Genomic DNA, 10684 nt, shown 5'->3' with positions numbered 1-10684 from the left:
ATTCTGGTAAAGTTATTTAACGTGTATGTAATATCATTTAAATGGTATGTGATCTTTTGTAGCACAGAATGTTGAACACTGATTACCTTGTCCTGAGATTCTAGGTCATTTGCTAATTGAACTAAGTCTTCCTTAAATCCAGAAAGGTCACGGGTAGTTGCTACACCAAATAATCTTATCAAAATTTCCCTTCCTAGATCAAAGAGTCCACGTTTCACTCGTGTGCGGCCCACGGATGTTTGGTTAGGGATGGAATCTTGGAGATGAGAGATCTGGTAACGAACATAATCCATTTTCCAGCATATGGGTAGGTAGAGTGGGTACCAAAACATATCTCTAGAGTCTAGGATGTTGTTCCTTGATGTCTGACAGGAGGCCCTGTCAGTCCTCTAGCTGACGTGCAAAATCAGGTAGGGCGAGGGCCACGGCGGCCAGCGGCTCTAGGTCGTAGTGCAAGGAGACTACATGCTTCATCACCATTATCTCGCCTCCTGCGCAAACCAAGGCCCCGGGGCGTACAACACCATCGTCCTCACCGTATCCAGACCCAATCAGAGTCAGCACGGCCAGCACGTAGACCCAAAACATCTTTCCTATAAAAAAAGTTGATGTCAGAGGTGATGTTAATGCAGAGGATGACGAGAGTGTGAGATGATAGCGTTATGCAAGAGACTTAGTGGCAGAACGCAATTTTGCACGATAGTTATTAATAGTAGGGGAAGGTGGAGTAGTAGTGTCAAAAGAAACACTTGAAGAAGAAGCATCTCCTTGTTGAGAAGATGAGGCCTCTCCCAGTGGTTCCTCCAAGACTATGCTTTTCGAAGCACGTTTGAGATCATCTGCATGCACCCGTGCTGTCTCTGCTTTGTACGGATCTTTTATTTCGAATTTATTTCCCTTACGAGATATGACATGGAAGGGACCCAAGAATTTACAATCTAGTTTTGAATCTCGGACATGATCTAGGGCAAAAACTAAGTCACCTACTTGGACAGTAACATCTGAGGCAGCAGCGTGTGGGTTACGTACCATTTCTGCATTTGTAAGGGCTAGATTATCCTGAATATATTTATGAATTTTCTGGAAGTTGGATAAGTGGACCCGCACATAGTCATCGTAATTGTAGATCGGATCAGATTTGGATTGCAACAAAGAATAAGGTAGTCTTTTGTCAAAGCCATAAATGACAAAGAATGGTGTTTCACCAATTGACTTACTGATGGATGAATTAAATGAAGCAGCTACCTGCGGGATCCAGTCTTCCCAAGTGGAAGTCTGATCTCCCACTATGTGATGCAGACTCTCCAATATCTTCCTATACTGGCGCTCTACTAGGCCATTCGAGGCTAGATAATGGGCAACTACGTTGCATTTCCTAAATCCATATCGAAGACAAACTTATTCCAGCACTGAATTGTTGAACTCTGACCCATTATCAGTTAGATTGACTTCTGGTGTTGTGAAAGGGCAAATTACGGAATTAACAAAGGCATGTGCCACTGCATTAGCAGATATCGCACAATGGAGCTAAGATAACGAAGAAAGAGAAATGATCGATTACCACTAATAGATAGACGAAGCCAGATTCTGTACTAGGCAGTTTCAGAAGATGAAGAGAGACAGTTTGCCAAGGCTTTGGCGGTACTGGGTACTGAAATATATAGGAGCAGGTTGACAGGTTGTTCCCTTATGACGGGCACACGATAAATATGCATCGCAGTGCGCTTCTATATCCTTTCTCATAGTGGGCCAATAATACAAAAGACGTGCTTGCGGGAAGCTTCTGTCTTTGCCAGGGTGTGATGCATGAGGGGTGTCGTGGATTAAATGAAGAGTCTTGGTGGTTAAGACAGTGGGATAGTTCGGACAGTGCATTTTCTGAGCAACATATGGTACCTAGGGCCGCGAGGTCATGCGTGAAAGTGCGATCGTTTATTTGCTTCGACCAGACTGAACCACCAAACTATAAACTCTACACTTTTTAATGCAGGTCAGATTTTATGTTTTTTTGCACTCATGTTATAATTTGAGTGTATATTGTAAGCCTTGCCTTCATGAATATGTCAAGCAGCGAATTATGCATTATTATTGTTAGTCTATGTTGCATGTAGAAGATATTGCTCTCAAAATGGAATGTTAAACTCTCGTGTGGAATTTGAGGATACCCATCAATTAATTATATAGATTCTGGATGATTTGGACAGTTGTGGAGGGGAATGACTCGTACAGTTGTGGAGGGGAATGACTCGTACAGTTGTGGAGGGGAATGACTCGTACAGTTATGGAGTGGGATGATTCGTCAGTGTCCAAACTATCTCTGCCTACAATATGCGTTAAAAAAGTCTTAAGTCTGTCAGTCACTCAGAAATAGGGAAATAAATAGATAAAACGAGAGAAGAAACTTCTTTTGTAATCTGAAATAGAGGCCTTCAAAGAAATAAAGTCAATATTCCAGAGAGAGAGAGAGAGAGAGATGAGGCCACTTATGCATCATTTTAAGCAGAGTAAGAGGTTAAGTCAGTTATCCATAATATTGGTAAATTTTATTTCGATTTAAACAAATAATATTTTGGAAAAATTATGAAGAGATAAATTTGGATGTTAAGAGTCAAATTTTGTGCTTGTGTGTGAGAGAGAAATGAGGCCAATTCTAAATCTTTTAAAGGAAAAAGTAGGAGGCCAAGTCAATTATCCTTACTTCTGATGAAGCTTATTTCGGTTTAAGATAGGCCTATTATTTCTTAACAAATATGAAGAGGTTCATTTGGATTCTAAAGTTTAATTTTGTACTTTGAACTGAAAAATTTTTGTTTTCATCCAAACCAACTCGCATAATTTTTAGAAGGTTTCAAGCAATACATGCAGCCAAACCATCCCACCCTTCTATCCAAATCATCACCACTGGTAGGGATGGTTCTGACTATTTGGAAACTTGAGTTTCGTTAACTATAGCTTAAAACTGAAAAGAGCTACGGGTTTGGTATTATCAGACTAAAGAGCCAATTGATGACGGAACATTTCAACATAAACATGATTACGCTACTGCTTGTACCTCATTTTTTAAAAATATTTTTTGAAACAGTCTCAGAACCAACACCGCCCTCCCGTCCACCATGAAACTCTTTTTGTTCAAAACATTTTACTACTTATTATTGAAAGTAAAGGTAAGGTTTACCAGATGAATTTACCAGTGTTGAGGGATCCTGAACTGGACTGTAGCATTACTAACATTGAGGCTCCAGTAACTCACTCTCGGGTAAATGAATTGCCTGGTGTTACTGGAATCAACTGTAGTGGTGTATTTTTTAGCCCATGTCACTAGTGCAGCAGATACTGGAACAATAGGGTGTTTTCACGAGATGTTTTTACTCACTTATCCTTCCCGAAACATGTTTATATTTTAATCTCACAAACTTCAATCTTTCCATTAACTTTTGAAAGAATCTGAAGGTCCAAAGGATGTCCAGGGCCGGATGGAGAGCGAGCTGAAGAGGGGGTATCTTATGTAGTTAAAGAATGAGAGTTGCCAGGGTGGGTGCCAGGCAGCACTTCTAGTGGCCACCATGCCATATGCAGGACGAAATCCGGGAGTTGATATCCGTGCTTTATAATTTATACTTAGTGGATAATTTCCTTTTCGGTGAACACCGAAAAGGAAATTATCCACTAAGTATAAATTTTAAGGACAGGTTTTGCACTGTACTGTGGTATGGCCGTAAACTACAAGAGCAAAATCACCTGCTAAACATGCCACATCAGCAGAACAGTACTTGGGGTGACAACACAACACTTACCTTATAATTTTTGCATTTCTCACTACTTATGTCACTTATTTGTAGTTATTCCTACAAAGTCACTGTCAAGGTATCGAAGTAACAGCGCCGCCATATGTTACTTATATCCAAGTAACATAACTGCATGGAGTTGCTAACTACTGTAGAGGAGAAAATGTAGAACTTGCCCACCAAAAATAGTCATACAGTAATTTACTTATTTTCTACACATACGGTATTACTAGTTATGCACTTAAAAGGTAAGTTAGTTTCTGTAAGTACTTATCGTTGGTCTTATAAAACTAAAATAATCCAGAATAACTTCATAGCAAGTGTCACTTTCACTTTTGCTAGTAGGCTATGTGACGCACTGCACTACCTCACATCATGATGTTCATACTCACTAGTACACAAGTTATTTATTTTCTTATACACTAAAACAGAGTACTTACACATATGCACATTACTTCCCAAAGTGTTCGGAGGTGTGGTATGCTCAGAATCACTCTCATAGCATCACTTTCATCTTTGCTACTGTGTAGCACACTACACAGTCACATACCATTGTCTCCTTATTCACTATTGCACTAATTTTATTTTTCATACATACCAAACTACGATAGGTACACTCATTTACAATCTTTTGGGATATATAGATGTGTTAGGTGTGCAAGAACTCTCCTATACACATTGTCACATTTTTTTTTTTCTAGTTTTAGCCTTCTTTTTCCTCACTTTCACTTTCTTTCCTTTGGAGTTGATGTCACAGGTGTCAATGGTTGGTAGGTGTTGCCACTTGGATGGTTGGGATCAGGAGGGTAGCTGAGAGAATCGGGCAACTTCGTAAATCCATGGTGACCAGTGGGTGACTGAGTGATGCAATATTTTCAGGTAGACCGGAGGGGACCCAGGTAACCCACTCATTAAGCATAATCAGGAGTTAGGCAGGAATAACTGAGTACATGGGTTTTATTCGCCCCTGTATAGAGTACAACTCTTATGTGTGGGGAGGCTTCCCACATACAGCTCTTCTCAATAGGGTGGAGTCAAAGGTTTTTGTCTCATTAACTCTCCTCTTTTTACTAGCTCTCCTCAACCTTTGTCTCTTCGCCACACTGTTGCATCTTTATCTCTTTTTTATCATTGCTCCTCTGAACTGTCTGCTTGCATCCCTCCACCTCTACGACGGGCTCGTAGCACTCGTCTAGCAGCAAACTCTCATCTTTTTTCTGTTCAGCTCTCTAATGCAAGAGTTAACCGTTACTCCCAGTCCCTCATTTATGCAACAGGTCGCCTCTGGAACTGTCTCCCTCTATCTGTATTTCCTGCTTCCTATGATCTCCAGTCTTTCAAATGTAATGTGTCCAGGCCTCTCGAAATGATCAGATCTTGATTTTGGCTCTCATTTGTATTGTTTTTGTTTTTTATTTGGAAGGAACAGTTTGCTGGCTTCTGGCCTTTAGTTCCTTCTTCCTTGCATTAAACACACACACACACACACACACACACACACACACACACACACACACACACACACACACACACACACACACACACACACACACACACACACACACCAAATACAAAGTTACCCTTGGTCTTCTGGAAGGTCTTTTGCAGCTTCATCAACTGCATTTCCAGAAGGATTGTCGCAGTCTAAGATTAAAGATAAGCAATGTTAAAGAGCACACCCACATAACAGACATTCTTTTCATAAATGCTTTATCAATCAGGTTTCTCACAGTTCTCATCCCGCTGTTCCTGAAGATCCCCTGTGTTAACTTTTCTTAACAAATATTTCACTCTGACTTTTATTGAAATTGCTATCTGGTGACACAAAGGTGTCATTATCAATGATCACAGACCCTGTACCAGAAACTAAACTGAAGACACCCACCATAAGATACAGTATATTTCTTTTGCATGTTTTATGTCACTCTGCTTACAGTAGTACATTATAGAATCCAACCTTTTTATCCACACACCTTTTATTACAATCAGTTGAACCTAAAATTTTGCAAATAGGCATGCATAATGATTAAACAAGCACAAAGTCACTTGCACATTACCTGCATGCATCAGTCATCAGCAAGGCTATCCTTTCCCAACTCTGTAGTTTAGGAATAATCGATACATATTTTTTTCATATATAGAAGTTATTAACTTTGGAATTATCTTCCTCAGTCCGTCTTTTTTCACTGCCTATGACTTCCAGTCTGTTAAAGGTAAAATGTCCAGTCATCTAGAAAAGAATTCATCAATAACTTGATCTTAAATTTTTCCCAGCATATTTAGAAGGGACAAAATTTGTAAACTACCAGCCTCGACTTATCTTTATACCTAATTTTTTTTTTTTCATATATCACCATCTGGTTTTATACATTCTGCATGTTCTCAATCATCCAGTTACCTCCTATTATTCGTTTCCACTGCATTTATATATTACCTTTTTCATCATGAGGACATTCATTACTTCCGCCTTTTTTCGTCCTTCATTCAGTCACTCAGTATCCAGACTGGCTTACCAGCATACGGGTGGCATCCCGTGTCAAGGCTCGCTGGCCATTATTGAGGAACTGAGTGGCAGTGGGATCCCAGTTCAACCTTATCTTATTTCTCCTGTAACCAGATTACTACAGTGGTATATTTCTTAGAGCTTAGGGAAGACCTCTCGAAGTGAAAGGGTTATAAAGTGTTTCCAGTAACCTTTGCAGTACGGTGACATGTGCTTTTTTCAACCACCGTGCGATTTTAGACATCTTTGGGGTGACATCCTGTAGTGATGGTGATTAACAGTACAGTTACACAGTAAATTTTAGACCACATCTGATGGGTTATTGTACGAGAGGAATCCTTGAGAGAAAGTCATCATCCATACGTTTGTAACCAAATACTCCTTCAGTAGCCTGGTGATCAGTCGTAACTGAAATGGACGTAAACATACTATAATCAGTAGAAATGGGCCGTTTGTTCATACAACAGTATATCAGTTATAACACACAAGCAGTCAGCTGGATATTCGTTTCCTGTCCTCATATTATCTCGAGTTTTCCTTTATACTCCGTCTGTCTGTCTGTCTGTCTGTCTGTCTGAGTGTCTCTCTCTCTCTCTCTCTCTCTCTCTCTCTCTCTCTCTCTCTCTCTCTCTCTCTCTCTCTCTCTCTCATTAAAGACCTTATGCCTAATTACACTGCATTTAGTTTTTGCTTCATATGAGGTGGAATAGTGAGGAGGAAGAGGGAAAAGAGAAAAAAATGAAACAATTGTAGGAATGTTCGGGGGGAAAAAAAGAAACAATGAAAAATAAAGATCCTGACTGATAAAGCTGATATCCCCGTAACATCCATCAGCCACCCGTCAGATACCCGCCAAGCGAACAATGGTGCTGCAGGAAACAATAGGACGAAGAAAAAAGTGTGAGGGGTGTACGAGGAGTGGATAGGACTGGAGAGAAAAAATATCGCATAAAACTTTCGTTAGCAATTTGGACAAAGGATTTTTAGCTGGGATCTTTGAAGACGTATACATATATAAAGAGTAAATCGACCACTTCCCACGATATAGTATTCTTTACAGCATTTTAGTATTATTATATTTTGTTGTATTTTTCAACTGGCCATTCACTCAGCTGGTTGTGAAATTACTAATAGAGTGAAGATAAAATGTAAAGTAAACAGTCTTATATGTGGATGAATCTCAGGGAAGGTTGTGAATATTACCCCTGGAGTTAGTGAAGAAAGGAGAGAGGTAACACGACTGTGCTCATAACCCCTTCAGTACGAGAGTGTATTGGAATTATAATACCTGGACGTAGCTGCTTCTGTATGTTCTTCAGAAATCATTTCAGTCCGAAGAGTCGATCAGAATTTAAATAAATAGTTTTACTGTACCTAAAAAAAAGAAGGAAATTAAAAAGAAAAAAAGTCATTGCGCTGGAGGAATTAATCAGAAGTTGTGTAGAGATGGCAAACACTCAGTTTCTGATCATATTATTAGGGAACAACTGAGTACCATATTACAGCGTGCATCGGGGGGGAGGGGGGGGACAGTAAAGCCAAGCTTATTTTACTAGCATGGTGATTCACAAATGACTTTCAAAGAGGTTTATATTTACCTTCTTCTTGTCAAAATTAACCACTTACTGATATAATGTCTCTTTGTATTAGTTATCGTCTATTAGAAAGGTATACATAGGTACGGAAAACCTACTCTTAGAGAAAGCACCAAAACTAACAAAAGGCTTAGGGCGACGAATGCTGATCCCCCACCAAACTATGTTGTTCGGTAAAGTACAAGTTTCCTACAAGCCAAATATGAAGAAATGTAAAGCTTTACGGAATTCAGTCAGCACATTTCGCAGAAACCCAATCCATATTAAGTGAAACTAAAGCATTCGGAGGCCGAATGCTAATCGCCTGCCAAAATATGTAATTGGATAAGGTATAAGTTACCTACACACCAATTTTGAAAAAAAAAAAAAAAAAAAAATCTACGGAATTCGGTCACCTTGTCTCCCAAAGTGCCATTCCATATTAAAAAATATATGGCAGCTGGCATTCGTAAGTCTAGGATCAAATCCTCACCAAATAGAAGAGGATTCTGCACTTCCACAAAGATGCTATTCCCTGAACGTTTGGTGCAAATTCATCCACAACTTTTCGAGATACGTTGGGAAAACACACACACACACACACACACACACACACACACACACACACACACACACACACACACACACACACACACACACACACACACACACACACACCATATCGCCTTGCATTTCTAAAGGCGGACGATAAAAATCTATTTCATATTGTAGCACAGTTGCGTGATGGCCTACTCTGTGTGTGCAAACAAAAGTAAAATAGCATTAAATGAAGTAGCTACAGGGCCGTTAGGTTAATTCCCTTGGTGTGCTGAGCTGTGGTGTAGGAGGTGATATTGTACGGTATGGTGTAAAAAGGTGGTGTGGTGTGGTGTGCTGTGACTGAAGTAAAAGTAACTAAATTCACGAGAGACAAACGATTCGTTTTCCAAAACGTTATTGAGAGACAAGCAGAATGGGCCTTTTCTAGAAATGCGCCTGCAATTAAACAGACAAAAAATGTGAGATAGCAGTCAGATATTGTGATCATTAAGTTAGTTTAATGGTACTCCCGTCCTCAAAAGCTTCTGGTGTTGCTGGTGACCAAGGTGGCACTTAAACTGAAGATACTGGCCACAGAGAGTCTTAACCTGGGATTATTGGCAAAAACTGAGATTTTGTGGGTGAGTTGTCGGTTGAGCTGAGTCCTTAACTTATAAGTGAGGCAGATGTGAAGCTGCTGCGGCTTCTTGAAGAATATTCCCTAGACTCCTCGCCTCTATTTTATTGATCTTTCGATTGTGGTTCACATTTTTTCCTAACTCATGTCAGAGAATACAAAATACAAACACAAGCATTCCGACCATGCAAGAAGAAATAGGTTTTACTCAACTATTGACCTGCCTCTCTACCCCTCGTGTATCCCCTGACCCTTACACTTAAAACACAAAGAATCTTGGCATTTGTTAGAATATTTCTCGGGTCGTCAGAGTGATTGGAGGTTGAGTGTTTAGATGTATTCTGCTGTTCGACAGGACACAGTAATAAAATAACCCCAGTAATACCGGTACATCATCCCTGGGTGAGACATCCATACCATGCGTTCAGTGTTGTTGGTGGCTATTAACTTCGTAATGGGTCATGAAGAATTGTTGCCTGTCAAGAAACGGGTTGTGAAGCCTATGTCAGGAGTTGGATATCATAAAAGATTTGGTTCTCCTTGTCCCAGTGCACTCAGCAGATCAATTCGAGACTTGTGGGTAATATTATCAGGTGTTAATCTTTGCAATATAAATAAGTCGTTGCTGCAGGATTAAAAGTAAAATCAAGATAGTTTTATTAAAACCTACATCTCATTGCATGTTCCAGATCCAGAATGAAATATATGAGTTTTCCCCTAAGATTTCAGGAAGATTGCCCTCTTGAAGTTGATAAACAAAAATCTAGACATTCTCCTTTCTTATCTTCTTTTTCCTCCTCCTCTTCTTTTTTTCCTTCTTGAGCTTTTGCAAGTATTGGTCAGACTCACAACAGTCATCGTGGCTCTTTATCCAATGGGAACAATCAGTCGCTCTTATACAAAACCACTCCAAAACTCTTCATATTCCTGTTATAGTGAAATTCTTGAGCATGATTTAGGTCATGATACTAGAATGAGGCTTGAGCCAGACTTGGGCTTGAGCAAATCTTAAGTTGGACTTGGGACGCGCCCACCAATAACCTATAAAAATTAACTAGGCTAGAGTCTCTCTCTCTCTCTCTCCTCGGTCGAGTCGAACGAGGGTCGTAAGTTCATGCCACCTCTGAGTGGATTTGAACCGGACTTGAGCGTTGTGGACCTGTTGTTTCACCACTTTGTAGGATAAATTTTCTTTGCAGTGACGAATAATTGAGGAGCAACCCCAGTACCTTAAGAATTTTAAAGAATACTCTTATATCAAATACGTGGTAAGTATTTGGCAGCCGTGTAATACAGTCAATAACCCACGCATAAGGCAGCTTCCATAACCTTTATGATAATTTCTCATCGTTTGATGACGTTTTAAGTGTTGCCACAAATGTTTGGTGGTATTTAGAGTTTGCATTACGATGGCATCAGTATGACGTCGGCTGATAATTCTTGTGCACAGTCATTACAACTATTATTAATACATAGTTTATTATGCGTGTTAATGTCCCTTGCAGTTCATAATGTAAGGATAAACTACCATAAGATTAACATTTCCCTTTGGTTCATTACTGTTCAAAAACATACAAATAAATTTTTGCAATGATCATTAATTCTCATAGCAGATCTGTTCTACATTTTTTAAAACCCACTATAG

Source organism: Coenobita brevimanus, chromosome 27 (genome assembly GCF_032717465.1).
Source record: "Coenobita brevimanus isolate Jiangsu-jjx chromosome 27, ASM3271746v2, whole genome shotgun sequence".
In the NCBI taxonomy this organism is placed as follows: Eukaryota; Metazoa; Arthropoda; class Malacostraca; order Decapoda; family Coenobitidae; genus Coenobita; species Coenobita brevimanus.
Note: the sequence above shows the minus strand (reverse complement) of the source record.